This window comes from Sinocyclocheilus anshuiensis, unplaced genomic scaffold (assembly GCF_001515605.1).
Source record: "Sinocyclocheilus anshuiensis isolate Anshui unplaced genomic scaffold, SAMN03320099.WGS_v1.1 scaffold822, whole genome shotgun sequence".
Classification (NCBI taxonomy): domain Eukaryota; kingdom Metazoa; phylum Chordata; class Actinopteri; order Cypriniformes; family Cyprinidae; genus Sinocyclocheilus; species Sinocyclocheilus anshuiensis.
Window position 1 is genome coordinate 248,992 of NW_015539892.1, and position 19,106 is coordinate 268,097.

Sequence of the window (19,106 nt, forward strand, 5' to 3'; positions counted from 1 at the left end):
TCAGTATTAGGGGTCTGATATTGTTCAACTGAGGTAAGGGCAATTTCCTCAAATGCTTATACTGATGCTGAAGTTTGGTTACTGGTTAAGTATGTTCAGCCAAACCTAGCTGAGTTGCAGTGAATGCTTTCCTGATTGTGAAGACTTTATTTGGCTGATTAACAGAAGACAGGCAGATAGTCACTGAAGAGCCCTGCAACACCCGCAAATCCTGTCTCACAGTTCTCAGTGTGATGCTCTCTGGTTCACCTCGTAACTTTAACTTCTCTGCTGCTTCTTGGAGGAGAATCGTTCTTTCTGAGCTGTCATCCAATATAGCATAGTTTTCAAGTGTGTGATTACCATTGCGTAGGAGCACTTTACTGATTTTCAACAATAATTGACTACATCCAGCTTTCCGATCAAGATAAAGAATGTCAGTTGAAGCAGAACTAACTAGACCGCAGTTTGCTGCACTTAAGTTCTCTGCAGATTGGCATTCACTTCATGCAATGCTTGAACATGTTTACCTTTGCAGAAAGCCACAGATGATTCTCAGATGACATTGAGCAGCTGATGTCGAAATCCACATCTCCAACAGCAGTTATTGGACTGGATCCAATCCTTCTTCTGCTCCATATTAAACTTCACGACACTGATCCAGGAAATGCATGTTATTGCAACAGTACGGGCAATACATTTTAGACTTCCCTTGTGGTTGAGGCGTTGGTCTGTGATCAGGAGTGTTACATGAAGAACCAAGAAGCACAGTCATCGACTTACTTTTCACCTTGAAATTCTGACGTTCTCGTTGCCTTGTATCTCCTTTCCTTGGCTCCTCTGAACAATCAAATACTTCCTCTTGTATCTGTAACTCATATTCCAGCCAATCCGCAAAATCTAGACGGGATGGTACTCCTCCTTTCAAAGGGTAAAGATAGCATCTGAAGTTAGCGAAAGTCATATGGTAGCTTGTTTGCTAACCTAGCTACATGTGACCCACAGTAAAGTTCAGCATTGCCTTCTTCGCCCAGTTGCTCTAACATCCCAACTAGGGATATGCCGGTATCAATTTTTCATGTTGCAATTAATTGCTAATGCTTTTATCACGATATTGAAATTTAGTTTTAAAAAAGTGCTGTCATAATACAGTATAACAGGTTTAATAAACCAACGCTCGCACCCTCAATGCGAATTTGCGAGAATCCAGCAGAATCACCATTCCGAACAACTGGTCCATCCATTAATTCAGCAATTCTACGCAAAGCGAGCTGATGAGGCTGACCATACTGTTGGATAAGTGAGGCCAATGTATCTGAATAAGGATGTTGAGAATTACAATAGGAATCAGCTATCAACAGTGCTTCTTCAAACTTCAAATGATCCAATAAAATCTGATACTTAAACTGCTCTGTGGCATCTTGTGGAAGGACATTCTCCAAAGAAATCCTGAGTCTAGTGAACTCTCTTGGGTCATCACATGTAAAATCAGGGATGGACGGCTTAGGTCCCCGATATGTCAGCTCCTGGGCACCAGCTTGGGGATTAGTAAGACTGTAGTATCTGTGTGGAGGCACTGGTGGAGCCATACTCTCTGGTCTTACAGGTGGATAAATTGGTGCCATGTCAGGTAAGTTCAAATATTCAGACTCTGGGTCCTGATAACTTGGAGTAGATGGAACTGGAAACCTCTGCATTTCAAGTCTGTGAACACGTTCAGGAAGATCTTCCATCACATCAATCTGCGTTACCTTAGAAGGATGCAACTCTTTATCATTAGCCATTGCTGGTGGAAGTGGTAAAGGCCATTCTTCTTCAACAGTTACTGACTCATTACTGGTTGAGGCGAATTCTCTCCTGGTTCTTGCCTAGATCGAGAAGTACATTCAAAAAATGGTGCTTCTGTGGGATTTGAAGTTGCCACCACCTCACTTTGATTCAACTGCTTCCGTAGGGTAAAGGCCATTCTTCTTCAAGTTACTGACTCATTACTGGTTGAGGCGAATTCTCTCCTGGTTCTTGCCTAGATAGAGAAGTACATTCAAAAAATGGTGCTTCTGTGGGATTTGAAGTTGCCACCACCTCACTTTGATTCAACTGCTTCCGTAGCTCTGATACAGTCGGTCGCAGTCTTTTATTATCCTCTTGCACTTGATGAAAAGAATCTGCAATAGACTGAGAATACTGTGAGGTAATCTGTGATGAACTCTTACAAACAGGAGTCGGCTCTGAAGGGTACTCTTCATCCACTATACTCCAGTTAGTTAATGTTGAGTGCTGAAATAAAGATCCCTTGCCCCCAGATCTCTGCATTGACTTGTCAGCAATTCTCTCAACAGGAACAGACCGCCAATGCACTGCCGATGGTAGTTCCATCTCATACTGATACATCCATGCAGGAGGGCGAATACGCCGCTTTGGACGAACATCAACTGATCGGTGATCACTTCCCCTTGATGTATGCGCCATCTTAAATCACAGCAATTATCCACCTCCGGCTCGAAGGACCCTTTGTTTTGAAGTTTCATGGAAGCTGAGTAAAATTATAATCACTGTGGGGCATCGATGAGAATGCACAAAGTTCCATTAATCACTTTATTGATGGCTCAACATGTGGATCAAGGTGTGGTTAACTTGATGCATGCACATAGTCCACATAACAAATAAACCAGTCATGGCCATCACTGCTGTCTAGGCCTCAACTCTCCTTTAAATGGCTTCCACCATTGCCATGTGCTCAGAGAGGAAGTGAGGTGGCCAATATTTAAAGGAACAGTTAGTATTGCCACCTAATGGCCCATTCCCTTCATAACAAACGTCTTAATGGATTTGTTTAATACAAATATGCAGCTTTTTGCTTCACCAGACATTAATGGATGAGCTAGAGTTGTGTGGATTACTTGTGAATCCTTCTGACGGCATCCATTCACTGCAGAGGATCCATTGGTGAGCAAGTGAGGTAATGCTAAATTTCTCCAAATCTGTTCAGATTTTCAACTCATTCATTTAGGCCACGACTGCCTAATGGATATAACGATTGTGTGATCTAAACCATCCAAACTGTTAACCCCATCCGAAAAAAAATACATCATCATACATCTGGGCCCGTATGTATAAAACTTCTCAGAAATGCTCTTAAGAATATTCTGAAGCTTTGACTTAAGTGTCAAAAAATTATTAGTTACAAGTAGGACTTTTCCTACTTGAGTAGGAGACATTTATAAAGAAGCTAAAAGGAACTTTTAGTAAAGTCTAAGACTTATTCTTAAGTGTTGACTGAGGTGACACTTAAGTGTAGGGCTGGGAATCGATTCCAAAAATAATCGATTCCTTGATTCAGAGGCTTTGGGATTCGAGAGTCGATTCCAAAGGTTGGAAATCAACGATTTCCATCAAGGGGAATCGACTCCTCATTCAGAGCCGTTTTCAGTTCAACAAAGCTTATCTATGGGTGCCTCTCCAAAACAGAGGGCTGCATCCTACAAAGGCTGCATATCTCAGCTGCTATGCCATCAAACATCGCTGAACGTCGATTCACAAAAATAAACTGAATAAAAAATTGGTACTGAGCTCGTCTGAGTTTGAGGATGCAGCCTTCCGTTTTGAGAAGCACCCATTAATTTGCCTCTTGCTCGCTAATAGTCTTTAGAAGAAGTCTGATTCGTCTCCACGAAAAGGTTCTTTCGAATAGATCGTTTTAATATTACAATTTAAAATCAATCAGAGCAACAGAAATGCATCATAATTTTTACAAATAAAGCTTCATATTATGAGAAGGCTTACTACGACCTTTATATCCTGCAGTCATGGCGAAATTAGGTTCCTCCAATCTAAAAAACAAGAATCGAAAAAGAATCGAACACAACAGTGAGGAATCGATTCTTGGAACCGAATCCCATCGATTCCAGAACTGGGAATCGGACTCGATTCCAAAAATTTCAGAATCGAACAGCCCTACTTAAGTGTTGCAAATTAAAGACTACAAGAATGTCAACCCAAAATAGCTGCCCTCGACCTCTGAAACAGCCAATAGTGAGCCTGCTCATGTGAAGTCACAGTAGCACAACACTAATCATTTAATGTAACTACAATAAAATTATTTAATTAAGACACTGAAATATTTTAATATTTAAATTTATTTAAAAAAATGCTTTGCATTGTGCAAAATTATCACAAATTGTTACTGATGCTTTGAAATTGTTTTCTATTGGTATGTCTCCTCGTTTACAGTTGGTGCACTGATGTGAACATGAGTTCCATCAACAGCCCCAACAACTCCAGGAAAGCCCACAATCCTCATGAAAGTGGCTTGTTTTTGCAGCATGGTTTGACGGTCAGTTGGAAAGTCAAAGAACTGCCATACAGTAGTGGCCAAACTTGATGCTGGCCTAGGGAATTTGACATCTTCACTAGGGATGTAACGATTAACCGCGAGCTGGTTGAAAATCGATTCAAATATGTGTCGATTCAAATTGGTTGAGATGTCAAACAAATCGCGATACAATTGGAGTAGGAGTTTATATGAATGTATCTCTGAGGAGAACTAACTATCTTTAGAAAAGTTTAGATGATATTTTCTTTTCATCTTGCCTCTGAACAATGCATATTAAAGTAGTGTTCATAAGCGCAGCTCTGCTTTGTTTACAGCGGTAACCCAGGAAACACTGTATCATTGCTGTTCATAAGCGCCACCTGCTGTCAGAGAATGAAACTGCGTCTCATTCAGATTGTCTGCTGTTTCGTTCAGATATGATTTATGTAGTATAGTTTCACAAAGCTAAAGTCAGGCCATTCTATTTTTGCTTCAAATTTCGAAATTATACAGTCTAATTTAGATTAAAAACTACTCATGCTGCATGTATGCTGCATCTTTGTTTGGATCATGATCATGGATCATCCAGTGGTTGCCTCTCATTTTAAGTGGAAAGAGCACAGACAAAGCCTTAGTTTGTTCATATTAAGAGATTTCTTTTATTTGTGTAACTTACTTGTTTGATTTGGGGTTTGTTTTAAAATTATTTAAAGTTATATTTCAATTTCACAAAGAAACGTGCAGCAATAGCCTAATAAACGGCACTTTTTAATTTACTGTATGTCTTCAATCTCATTTTGTTAAAAAAAATGGTGAGAAAATCTAATCGTGAAATCAAAACCGTGAATCGAATCGAATTGTGAGTTGAGTGAATTGTTACTTCCCTAATCTTCACCCTTAATTTAAAAAAAAATGTGTTAAAGATTTTGTAAGCATATTGCATAGTTGCTTAGAATCAATTGTTTTATTTGTGATAATAATGCAATGAAACATGCCAACATGCCAATGCGGTCATAATTTTTGGCCATGCTGTCATACAAAGAAATTATGAACACATGCAAAAACAAAAGAGGACCAACGAAATATTAATAACTGATTATGTCACTGTCAGTGTTGCCAATTTAGTGCTTTTGTCACTAGATTTAGTGACTTCCTCTGCCCTTTTGAGACTTTTTCAAAAGCCTAGCAACAAAATCAATTTCTTGGACAAAACCTTATCTAGATTCCAAGACTCTCCCACTGATCTATATTTATATTTATATAGATAAGTGAACTCGCCATTATGATGTAATCTAGCAACTGTTTTAGCTTTCAATTGAAAGCAGTTGGCAACACTGGTCAGTGTTTTTTTCCCTCATATTTTGATGGTTTAATTGAAATGTAGGGTCATTAAAAAAACCTCCACACATCACTTTTGGCCACTGTTGTGTTCGGTGGGGTTAGTGTCACAATAGTTAAGACCCTGCTTACTGTGTCATCACCGGTGCATTGCTGCGTTTTTCCAGTTTTCCAGCCAAAAAATTTAATTTCTACTTTCATTTCTGCAGTTAGAGCATTGATTTGTAGAGTGGAAGAAGTTATTAAATTTCATACTTGGTCAGTTACAGAAAGAATTGACTATCTTGACGATCACGTTTGTATCATTTTATCAACTCCATATCATCATATAACTCCAGTATGTCATATCTTCATTGGAAAATGTGTGTCTCCTTCTCTTTGCTGCCATCTTGTTACTCCTAATTAGGTTAAGAGAGCTCTCCAGCTCTTTTAAATAATTTAGGAGCTGAGACCTAGTCTTAACACTTAGGAACCTTTATGAATCACTCTTATTCCTAAATCTAGGAATAAAAATAAAATTATGTCATTCTTAGAATTTTGACACATTAAGACTAAAATTTTACTCTGAGCGGCTTTGTACATATGGCCCCAGAATCTGCTAATGTAACTTCTATTTCCTCAGCTCATTGGTGTTTAATTATTGCATATGAAACTCATGTATGAATATACAGATTGCATCAGTATGTATGCAGTCTGTTTGTGGATGAATGGGCAATTATCCCAATGCATTGCATTTAGTTGTACAATAAGCAATCTTGGCTCTGCAATCAAACATTTATGTGCATGCTTCAGTGTTTTGTGTGGCTCATTTTCTTCTGCTTTATTTTTCATTCTGTGTAAATACAAAGCTGGGCTGGGTGTGGTGACTTGAGCAGACAGACATTAGCCGTGTGGCATATGTCCTGAACCGTTGTGATCTATGTCCATGTTGCCAGAATTGACCCCCAGTGGATTAAGAGATCCAAATTAGCTGTTTGATACATGGCCAGTCCTTGTTAACGGTGTTCCCTCCTGCCAATTCTCTCCATTGTTTTCAAGGTCAGCAGCCCTCTTCTGATTCCATTCAGATTCCACATCTCAGACCAAGACTTGATGATTTATGAACTAAAGTAAATTATTGCAGCCTTCATTTCAAATAGTTCCATATGACTGAACATGTTTTCGCCTTGTTATACTACTTCTTTAAATAAAAAAATCTAATCAGTATCAGTTTTCCGTAACCACATTTAGAAACAATCAGAAATGCATGCTCTCACATTGCATTTGTAGTGTAAACGATAATCTGTCCTGATGCATCCCAGACAACACGGAAGGACCGCCATGTGTCAGTCAAGCACTCCACTAAAACAAAAAACATTTGCCGGTTACTACTTTAAAAGAAAATTTCTGTTTAATACTGGTGCTCAACTAAAATAGCTCTCTGCTGGAATTTTCATGTTTGCAACAAAATTACAATGTGTAGGTATAGTATAAATCAATATTATACACCTTTTTTCATTTTATTGAAATGCAGTGGCATATTGATATAGTAAGTGATGTAGGTAGTCACAAAATCAGAATGACAAGTAGTAACAGGAGATGCAGGAGATACTTTATGTACACATTGTAATTACAATGTGTAGGTAAAGTATGAATCAATATTATATGCATTTTTTCTCTTTTTTGTACTCTATTGAAATGCAATGGCATATTGATGTTTATAGCAGGTGTTCAGGTGTAAACGAGGTCAGAAGTTGTGAAGACGTAGTAGGAAAACTACAACCAAGAACCAGACCAAGATGCCAAGGCCACAGGATCAAGACTCCAACTCTGAGATGGTACTGATCCAGGTGAGTAATATAAAATCCATACTGCTTGCTAAATTGTCACTATTTTAGTCTAATGTGTTTCTCAAGTGTGATGACCATTAACCTCAGTGCGCACCAAAGCTAATTAGAAGCTGTGAAGATCAAAGTCTCCCCTATTTTATCTTAGCCTTTAGCTATGAATTGTCAAACTTGACGGTCACAGCAGCAGAAATTTGTGACATTTAGAAAATAGATTGAAAGAGACAATCAGATTGGTGGTCTTTTGAACCTCCTCTTTCCTATAAACCCCATATATGACCCCATTAGGAGTGTCACGCAGCACTTCCTTTCACATTAAACCTAGATGTGTTGAACAATAGAGACCTCGACGGGAGAGCACTACCGCATCTGTTCTTTCCTGCCTTTTTCGTGGTGTGTTTGTTGTGACAGCCGTTTTTCTCCACGCAACATGCATGTTCCACCATGAATGCATGGCCATCAGATCTTGTGTTGTGTCACACAAAAGACCACAATTGCTCCTCCTGCGGTTGGCCTGAGTGCAAAGCTTCCTGGGATGCAGGAGAAATCTATTGATGTCAGTTTTGTGGAGGTTTTACTACGCAAAGCAGAGAAAGTAAATATTTTGGCATGGTGTCACATCCAGGACACAGTCGCTCTGAAATAAAAGAGTGACTAGGCCTTTGAAAGTCACAGAGGGGAATTGGGAAGAACGTGTTTTACGGTTTGACTCTGCTGATGCGTGTAGCTGAACACTTTTGAGTTTCATAAAAAAAAAACGATTGCTTCAGTTTATTCTCACTTGGGAAATATGGCTTAAAACATTGTCACCTTGGTTCTTCAGTCCCAGGCTTGCTCGTTTAGAATGAGAGACAATGAAAGCTCTGCAACTTAATGTCAGTTAATTAATTCTGTAGATTATTGGTTACTGAGATTCTTCATTCGGAATTGGTGAGCATGAAGACACCTTTTTAGGGTTGTGCAACATTCCAAATTGAACATAGAATTATTTTTAAATTAGATAGATAGATAGATAGATAGATAGATAGATCTAATTCTGACATTATGAGTTTCATAAAAAAAAAACGATTGCTTCAGTTTATTCTCGCTTGGGAAATATGGCTTAAAATATTGTCACCTTGGTTCTTCAGTCCCAGGCTTGCTCGTTTAGAATGAGAGACAATGAAAGCTCTGCAACTTAATTTCAGTTAATTAATTCTGTAGATTATTGGTTACTGAGATTCTTCATTCGGAATTGGTGAGCATGAAGACACCTTTTTAGGGTTGTGCAACATTCCAAATTGAACATAGAATTATTTTTAAATTAGATAGATAGATAGATAGATAGATAGATAGATAGATAGATAGATCTAATTATAGAAAAATTTCATTTCCTATTCAATTCATGAGTTAGAAATTTAATTAAATTGAAGGATATTTAATCGGAATGAAAGTAAGTGGAATTTAGAATGGAAATGTTCTTCCACTCAGGTTCATAAATCTATGTTTGTCTGCGAGGCTAATAAAACCTCTCCAAAATTTTCAAACAAGGCTCTGTCAAGGAGATAGATCTAATTCTGACATTAGCCTTTGCACTGCAGTTATTTCCCTTGAACCGCATGGCAAAAAAGAAAAAGCTCTTGTTCTGAGCATTTTATGCAGTCTTGTCAAAGAGATTAACAATTGTAAAAAAGTGTTGAACTCAGAGGAAAGGATTTGACCCTTAGGAAACTGTGTACGTGTGTGTGTTTTTGTATGTGTCACATCTCATGCACAGCTGCAAACGCTCATCCTTATTGTCAGTCATTGTTTTTGTTCCATGACCTGATTGAGTGACAAGTAACGTGAATCAGAGCTAATTATAAATTAAGATGGACACGCTGCAGGAAGTGTAATGACATCAACGCCTGTTACTATATAATGGATGTTTGTTGACATTGGATGCATTGACACAATCAAAAAGCAATGTACATCTCAAAGACCCCATATTGAAACCTGTATCCTCTAAAGGAGACCTCAACAGAGTCCTGAATGGGTGGCTTAGACAAATAACAAGGAGGAGGAGAGCAGGGACTCAAGTGGGCATGGTGGAAGACATCAAGGAGCCAATAGAAACCTATCTTGAATTTTCTGTAGACTTTGGGGTCAAAAAAGAGCTGCCCTGAACTCAGTTGAACACAGTTTGACAAGACTGACCATATCACAGGCCTATAGAAGTTTCGACAGTTTATTTTTTTTCACAGGCCGACCTCTGTGTTTTTCCTCTGGATTATTCACATAACTAGAGACTTGCCTTGACCCAGACGGTCCCTTAAAATGCTGCTTGCCATCACAGTGAAATAGAAGAGTACTTTGGACTACTTTATGCAGAGAATTTATAAACTGTGCCAGAAAGGTAGGAGCGCTTCTGTGTGGAATATGTGATTCTAAGTTTGAATGCACTAAAACATCTAGCCTGACGGCGTGTCAAGGACCTGTTTTTACCTGTAAAGTGATTCATTTCATTCTCACTTCCTTTTAAACCATACAGCACTTCAGTTGAAAGGAACGATATGCTCTGCCAACATGATCAAACTGTCAGATGGTCCAAATTCAAAGTGAACAGCCCAGTGATGCAGTAATGGGCTAAATCAAAATATATCTTGTACCAATTTAATACAAAATTGTATCAATGACAAGGTATGTTAAGAGAGCTTGTATGAATTCAGTTAATTCTGCTGCATTTGAAACTGTTTGACTGTTGGAATGCTGTTGGAATGTTTGATTCAATATATTAAAATAGAAAATAGTTATTTTAAATTGTAATAATTAATTGTAATGCATTATTACTGTTTTACTGTATTGATAATTAAATAAATGCAGCCTTATTGAGCATAAGAGACTTCTTTCCAAAACATTAAAAAATCTTTCCGACCCCAAACATTTGAATGCAAATGTATGTTTCTTGTATGTTTTCTAGTGTCATGTTCTTTAAAGTTTAAATTAGGTGACATCATTCAACTATGCAGTCAATAATGTTTTTATAATGAGCCTTGAGATTATGATGAGACTATAATGAGATTTTGATGTCCAAACATTTGACATTTTTATTTTTTTCACTTCATTTTCCCTGTTTCTTTACAGAGAGAGCTTTGTAAGCACCTGGAGCCATGGCACCTGTTGTTGGAGGTCCTGTGGGATACACCCCTCCTGAAGGTGGCTGGGGTTGGGCCATAGTGTTTGGTGCCTTCATTTCTATTGGTTTCTCCTACGCCTTCCCAAAGTCCATCACTGTGTTCTTCAAGGAAATTGAAATGATCTTCCACACCACCAGCAGTCAAGTGTCCTGGATCTCTTCCATCATGCTTGCTGTCATGTATGGAGGGGGTAAGCAGTGTTTAAAACAGTGTTTCCCCTTAAAACTCTCAAGCACTCTTTATATGTATTATAAAAAGTTATTTCTGTATTCATAATGGTTTAATCTCACACTAGATGTTTGCTTTGATTCATAACCAGAGTTATTTAATAGAATAATTCTGTCCTTGGGTAACTTTTAAATCAAGCTGTGTTGTCATGCATTCAAGCCAGTGTTGAGATCATGGCACAGGTAATGCAGATTATCAATGGATGTGGTGCAAGTGAAAGGCCCTTATTCATTTGAATGGAAGAAATGAGAGGCATGCTAGACAAGGCTTAGACATCAGCCACCCGGCTGCTTTGCTGAGAGATTGAGCTCTGAATGGGCAACTCTATCTCCCTCTGGAGTCCTTCTTCTCAGTCAGCTCTTTATTCTGCAAGTGTCAGATGTTTTCCTTGGAGAGAGATGAGGAGATGAGACGCCTAACTCAGGAGTCGCACAGACTTGTGATGACTAGCGTCAATAGCAAACTTGTCTCAGAAAGTGGAGCACCACTGAATGATGTCAGCACACTCACAGAGACAGACTAAATTGCATGTTCACCTTCTATGCTACTGAGCACATCAAATGTGAGTTAAAAAATATAAACCTTTACGGATATGAGAAATAAAGGTTTGAATATTTCTGACAGTATGGTGCTACTTTTTGGTTACAACGCAAAAGCCAATTAGTGTTCTGTACTGTCACTATGGTTTGCTTGTGTGCTTATACATAACCTTTAAAACAGGCAAAAATAAACCAGCCTGCAATTCGAGTTAAAGATTTAGTTCACACAAAAATAAAACTCCTTTTTATCTTTTTCCATATCCACATGTCATTCCAAACCCGTGTGACTTTTTGTCCTCTGTGGAACACAAAAAAATATATTTTGAAGAAAGTCAACGCTCCTATTTTCCATTCAGTAAAAGCATACAGTAACTAGGGATTGTAAAGCTTCTTTTATTCTGTTTTCCACATGCTCTAGGGGAGAAAAGTTTAAAATATTACTTAATTGCTTGTCTTTTGTAATGAATCAATCCAGTATATCATTATTATAGACAATAACCAAAAAAATTCAACTGATTACTGATAAAATCACAAAATGAATGGGTGGGTAGATGATGTGACATTCATTTGTTTTGTCCTTAATATTAATTGATTAAAAAAAATACATTTAAAAATGCAATTCATACTTACAATGACTTGAATACACATTTATTGATGAGCACTTTTCATTTCTGAATTCATATTCATTTATATAATAATAACAATACTTTATATATTAAATTAATATATATATATAGTTATTTCAAGTTGTATAATGGTATTTCCCTTTCTTTTCTAACAAATATAAGTAAATCATATTATTTCTTGAGTATAAAATAATATAAAATGTTATTTTTGTTAGTTCAGGTTGTACAATGTGATTTTTTCAAACTTGAGCTTTTGCCCTCACATTTGTCATGAAAAAGAGTAAGGCAGTCGATAAGGATGTTTCTGAAAGATAGACCTTTCAGTTTATTCTGGTGGGGTTGACATTATGGCCATGAGAACTCATGGCATGTGAGAGGCACATGACTACACATTTGACCTCATACTCCTACACTGATCCTTCTGGCCCAGCAGAGCTAATTCCCTTCTGTAATGCAGGGGGCAATACAAACATATGACCCAGATGATCACAGAACCATCCACGCGTGGAAAATATCCAGCAATTTTTTCTGACGACAATGCTGTACAGAATCGCATTAAGTAGTGCTACTGGTTTGTACTAACATATTTGCAGGCAAGACATAATTGTGTTAATATCTAATGCTGACTTATGCACATCAGACGTCTGTGTAGCAATATGTTCCATATTAATTTTAATTCCCCTGCTCACAAGTAAATTAGAATTGCATTGTTTTAGCATCTACTTTGATGCTGGCCATGACTGACATGTTATGGTTCCCCTTTTGCTCTCATTTCACTGAATACAGCCACAGTCTCACCCACAGTTTGCATAGAAGTCTGAATGCCCTATAAGCTAAATACTGTAAGAAGGTGTTCGTTTCTTTTCCAGGGATGTGTTGTTTTGGCATTCTAGGCCAAGACATCTTCCTACATAGACCTCAAGTGCATTTAAGCTTGTTGTCAGTGACCCAAGCAGCCCAGAGGTAGTTTGCCTGGAGCAAGAGAGGTCCAGATATGTGGATATTTACATGCATGTGGACAGATCTGATATGTCAGGAGTAAGTTTTTGTTTACTGTAACCCAAGGGCTAAGTCTAATTCTTGATTATTCCTGTACCACATTTACAGTCACATTAATTGCATCTACTCTAGTTTTAATACCAAAGCTGCACAAAATAAAGTGCGCAAAATGTAACGATGCTCCAAATTGCCTTGGAAGTTAAATAGTTAATGCTTAACTGTGTCATATGTATCACTATAATGTCACATAATGACTGTTTTCATACAGGTTTCCTGAGTATTCCACTCATCTGTCATTGGTTGGTTAAACAGATAGCCCCGCCCTAGACCCACACCATTGGTTGCAACAGTGTTTGCCATATTGATCTGGTCTTTTGCAAGTATTCAGTCTCATCTGTAAGGAGCTTTTTTTTTTTTTACATGTATCTATGGCTGCACAATTAATAAAACTGAAATTCGTGATATGGCTTAGTGTGATTATCGAATTGCAGAGGCTTTAATATACAGTATACTAATTTATCTGCGTTTTTCCATCAAAATAAAAGTTTGATGATTTTGACGTTTGAAAATGTAAACAATTAAGACAGCATATTAGTATTGTAATTCTTCAGCTCTAATGTAAAATTTTTGTTAGTTCAGGTTGTACAATGTGATTTTTTCAAACTTGAGCTTTTGCCCTCACATTTGTCATGAAAAAGAGTAAGGCAGTCGATAAGGATGTTTCTGAAAGATAGACCTTTCAGTTTATTCTGGTGGGGTTGACATTATGGCCATGAGAACTCATGGCATGTGAGAGGCACATGACTACACATTTGACCTCATACTCCTACACTGATCCTTCTGGCCCAGCAGAGCTAATTCCCTTCTGTAATGCAGGGGGCAATACAAACATATGACCCAGATGATCACAGAACCATCCACGCGTGGAAAATATCCAGCAATTTTTTCTGACGACAATGCTGTACAGAATCGCATTAAGTAGTGCTACTGGTTTGTACTAACATATTTGCAGGCAAGACATAATTGTGTGAATATCTAATGCTGACTTATGCACATCAGACGTCTGTGTAGCAATATGTTCCATATTAATTTTAATTCCCCTGCTCACAAGTAAATTAGAATTGCATTGTTTTAGCATCTACTTTGATGCTGGCCATGACTGACATGTTATGGTTCCCCTTTTGCTCTCATTTCACTGAATACAGCCACAGTCTCACCCACAGTTTGCATAGAAGTCTGAATGCCCTATAAGCTAAATACTGTAAGAAGGTGTTCGTTTCTTTTCCAGGGATGTGTTGTTTTGGCATTCTAGGCCAAGACGTCTTCCTACATAGACCTCAAGTGCATTTAAGCTTGTTGTCAGTGACCCAAGCAGCCCAGAGGTAGTTTGCCTGGAGCAAGAGAGGTCCAGATATGTGGATATTTACATGCATGTGGACAGATCTGATATGTCAGGACTAAGTTTTTGTTTACTGTAACCCAAGGGCTAAGTCTAATTCTTGATTATTCTTGTACCACATTTACAGTCACATTAATTGCATCTACTCTAGTTTTAATACCAAAGCTGCACAAAATAAAGTGCGCAAAATGTAACGATGCTCCAAATTGCCTTGGAAGTTAAATAGTTAATGCTTAACTGTGTCATATGTATCACTATAATGTCACATAATGACTGTTTTCATACAGGTTTCCTGAGTATTCCACTCATCTGTCATTGGTTGGTTAAACAGATAGCCCCGCCCTAGACCCACACCATTGGTTGCAACAGTGTTTGCCATATTGATCTGGTCTTTTGCAAGTGTTCAGTCTCATTTGTAAGGAGCTTTTTTTTTTTTACATGTATCTATGGCTGCACAATTAATAAAACTGAAATTCGTGATGTGGCTTAGTGTGATTATCGAATTGCAGAGGCTTTAATATACAGTATACTAATTTATCTGCGTTTTTCCATCAAAATAAAAGTTTGATGATTTTGACGTTTGAAAATGTAAACAATTAAGACAGCATATTAGTATTGTAATTCTTCAGCTCTAATGTAAAATAATCTTTTTTTTTTACAGTGAAATATTACAGGAGTAATATTTCAAATTTTGCTTTTATTTAGTAATGTCTATATTTTTTATTATTTATTAATTTATTATTTTATATTGTTATATTGCTATCATCACAGCATTTTGGTCAAACTGTGCAGCCCTATAAACAAGCACAGCGAACCTGGAATTTTTTTATTAAAATTTTTATCAGAAAAATCACAGTTAGATTTTATTTCCCTAAATGTATCTACTTAAACTTTTCTTCTGGAGCGTGAAAGCTCAAATCTGGTGAAAGTACTGGTATTAGTCGTTGTGGGGTAAACTAGGGTTTGTACATGACACTAATGAATTTCCGCATTTATAAATGTGTTAATATGTTCTTTCGTACATGATGTTCGCAGCGACTTGCTCCCCCGCTGTACGTGGTGGATTAGAGAGGCAAACAAGGCAGCCTATTGTACTGGGAGGCTGAAGACGCAGGCGCTCGCCATCACTCCCCGGTTTTCACATGATTAGCAGGCTTCCTTCCTACATTCATGATAGGATTTGGACTCAGTACATGAAAGACTTAAAAACACCCACGTAACTGGAAATACCTTTGGGATCGTTGTGTTTGCTACTGTAGGGGAGTATCACAACAGGTTTGTTAGGGCTAAAGTTTGCCATAGGGTGAAACATAACTGGAATATGATTTAGTTGAGCATTTTAAGATTGGTCTTTCAGCCTCTGCATTTCACAGGTAACACCTTGTGCTCAGTTAGCTGGATGATGGTGGGAAACAGCAAACTTTGCAGTTTGATGATTACTGCGGTAATATGCAATGTCAAATTCTATTGTTCTTCCCCACAGAGCTGCAATGCCCTCTAGTGGTCTGAATTTATGTCTGCCTATCAACTTGTGTCATGAAAAATCAAAACTGACCGTTTATTGTTTTAGTATACATTCCTGGTGTTATTGTGAACAGTGCATTTGTGCATGTTATTTCAGATAGATTTTTGTCTTCGTAATCTTTTATCATAATGTAATAACATGCTCCCCCCCTCTGAAACAGTGTTCCTGTGATAGGCCAAGCCATCTTTTTCAAGCTCACTATTTTCAAACCCATCAATTCCCAATGGATAAAATCAAGTCCCATGTTAAACGTCCTGATAACTTGGAATTGGGTGTTGCTTAAACCATTGTTCTTTTTTACTATTACCTTGATTTTTCTTCACACACCACATATCTTATATTTAATCTCAAGCATGCTTTTCAACAACACTGTTGTTGTTCTCCTTGGTAAACAAGTACACTAACTTAAGATAAAGCATTTTCACATCGAGGTGGTTTATTATTATATCACACTTTTTTTTTTTAAGTATTTGGATTTGGTCAAAAATACAGTAATATCAAAATAACTTTTTATCGGCCTATTATGATTTTAGGAGGCTGCCTCTCAGGAGCAGGGCTCATTGGTGCCTCTTTCTGCAATACTATCGAAGGCTTATACTTCTGTGTCAGTGTAGTGGGAGGTATAATTAAAAACAAATATGATTTTTTTAAACATACACCGTTGCTCTTATCCCATGCAATTTACAGTAATAGCACTCCTGGTGATGTTACACTCTTGTGACACATTTTAATATCATCCAGGGGACCAGTTTTCATTTTGAACTGTGTGTTATGATGTTTTCCAGGTCTTGGACTGGCATTTAATCTCAACCCAGCTCTCACAATGATTGGGAAATATTTCTACAAGAGGCGCCCAATAGCTAATGGTATTGCCATGGCTGGTAGCCCTCTTCTTGTCGACTTTGGCTCCCCTAAACACCTGGTTCTTCGAGCATTTCGGCTGGAGAGGGAGCTTCTTGATCCTGGGTGGACTTCTGCTGAATTGTTGTGTAGCTGGATCCCTGATGAGGCCCATCGGGCCAAAACCCCAACCTGCTGTTAAAGCTGCTAATAGCGAAGCCAGAGAGCAAAAGAGCGTGATGGAGATCATCAATGGTTTTATCCATCTTACACTCTTCAAGCATCGTGGCTTCTTGCTTTACCTTTTGGGTAACGTGGTCATGTTCTTCGGCCTCTTCACTCCTCTTGTGTTCCTCAGTAATTACGCCAAGAGTAAGGAAATTCCCAAAGAGAAGGCGGCTTTTCTGCTTTCTGTCCTGGCCTTTGTAGATATGGTTGCACGACCTTCAATGGGAATAGTCGCCAACACGAAATGGGTGAGACCAAGGGTGCAGCATTTCTTCGCAGCATCCATTCTCCTTAATGGTGTGTGCCATCTGCTTGCCCCTCTGACCACAGACTACACAGGGTTCGTGATTTACGCCATCTTCTTTGGGTTTGCCTTCGGCTGGCTGAGCTCAGTGCTGTTTGAGACCCTCATGGATCTTGTGGGATCTCAACGTTTTTCCAGTGCTGTAGGACTGGTGACGATTGTGGAATGTGGGCCAGTTTTACTGGGGCCACCTTTACTAGGTGAGTATGGAGTGTGTTTATGTCTCATACTCTGTGCAATGGCCCAGTTTTGAACAGCAAACCAAATGACAAAAAATAGCTTTATTTATTAAGCATGCTGCTTTTAGGACCTCATATTAATTGAGAGACTACAGAGGGTATTTGTCACAGAACAGAAGCAATTAAAATTAACTAGTGAAGGCTAAAATGTTTACTTTTTTTTTCTTTTCTTTTTTTACCAAAAATGAACGGTCACATGACCTACAATTAATTTTCCCTTATGCATTTAAATCCATTTTAATCTAAAATCTTGGAAATACATTAACCATGCAGTCCCAGAAGAAAAGACTTTTGCATGCCTTTGCAAAATTAAAATGCATAATGAGGAATAGATTAGGGCATTGTGCATTATTATCTTGCAAAAGTTTTGTGAGTGAAACCAAAAGTATGACCTACATTTGAATCACTTTTTGTTGAAAATGCATTTATGGTCCCACTTGGATCACTGACTCGTTTTTTATGATTATTGTATGCACTCACAGGGAAGTTCAATGACATCTACCATGACTACAAGTATACATACATGGCCTGTGGAATTGTCCTTCTGGCTGGCAGTTTGTTTCTGTTCATCGGAATGGGCATCAACTACAGGTTACTGGATAAAGAAGCAAAAGAGGAATCCAAGAGAGCCAATCTGCAGGAGGAACCTGGCAAAGAGGTTGTAGAGGCACTGAAAGTAACCGATGACAATACTGCAGAGGATGCTGTGTGACAATAGCTGATCCTGGTTTTATTCTGGGTGATTCTTACATTTCTGCACTCTCTACATCGAGGATCTGATTACAGACATCCATCTTGGACTATTCTGGTTACTGAGGCAGTGATGCAAACCTTTCAGTGCCTTGCATGAGCACATGGTCATGCAATAGATATTTTAGAATTATTATTATTTTAGAACCTAACTTTAGTTTAAAACATATACATTTACTGTAGGACAAGAACTGTGTCTCATCTGTTTTAGGGCATTTTATGTACACTGGGAGTGAGAGAAAGATTAAATTAGTAAATACATGTATATAAAGAATTAATCTACAAGAAACAAATGTTGCCTTCCAACAAAAAAAGACAGAGTAATGTGAAAGCGGTAGATATGCAAATAGTGTCTCTTGTTAAATATATGCACAAATTAAACATAAAACTTGGTAAATATTTTCCAAGTTAAAAGAGTTAATGCATTGTTTTGTTAGTATCCATGCACACTCGCCAGTGTCTGTTATTTTGTGTATTCTTGTGCATGTGTGTCTGTGTGTGTAGTCTAGCAATTTAGTGATGAAAGATTATTTACTTGTTTAAAACTGTAAACACAAAGGCAATTTGTGTATAGCCTAATGGGAAATTGTTCTTGAAATGCCAAATAAGTTACTATCAGAGCCAGTTTAAATGTATATAATTTTTCTGTTGCAAAATGGTTAAAAATGATTCTCGTTTTAATAAAAGTTGTATGACTTCACATCTGTTGGGTGTGAACCCTGGTGTTCTTTTGAGACTCACGATGATGTAAGTACCTCTTATTTTCTCTTTGACTTCTTTTGCAAAATGTTCATCTGACCTATTCAAAACCAAGCTTTA

The 19,106-nt window shown here is 37.9% G+C and overlaps 1 pseudogene; it reads left to right on the forward strand.

The window, feature by feature from the left end:
• The first annotated feature begins 9,700 nt into the window (after positions 1–9,700).
• On the forward strand, positions 9,701–18,962 carry LOC107685824 (monocarboxylate transporter 1-like; annotated as a pseudogene).
• Positions 18,963–19,106: the final 144 nt, after the last annotated feature.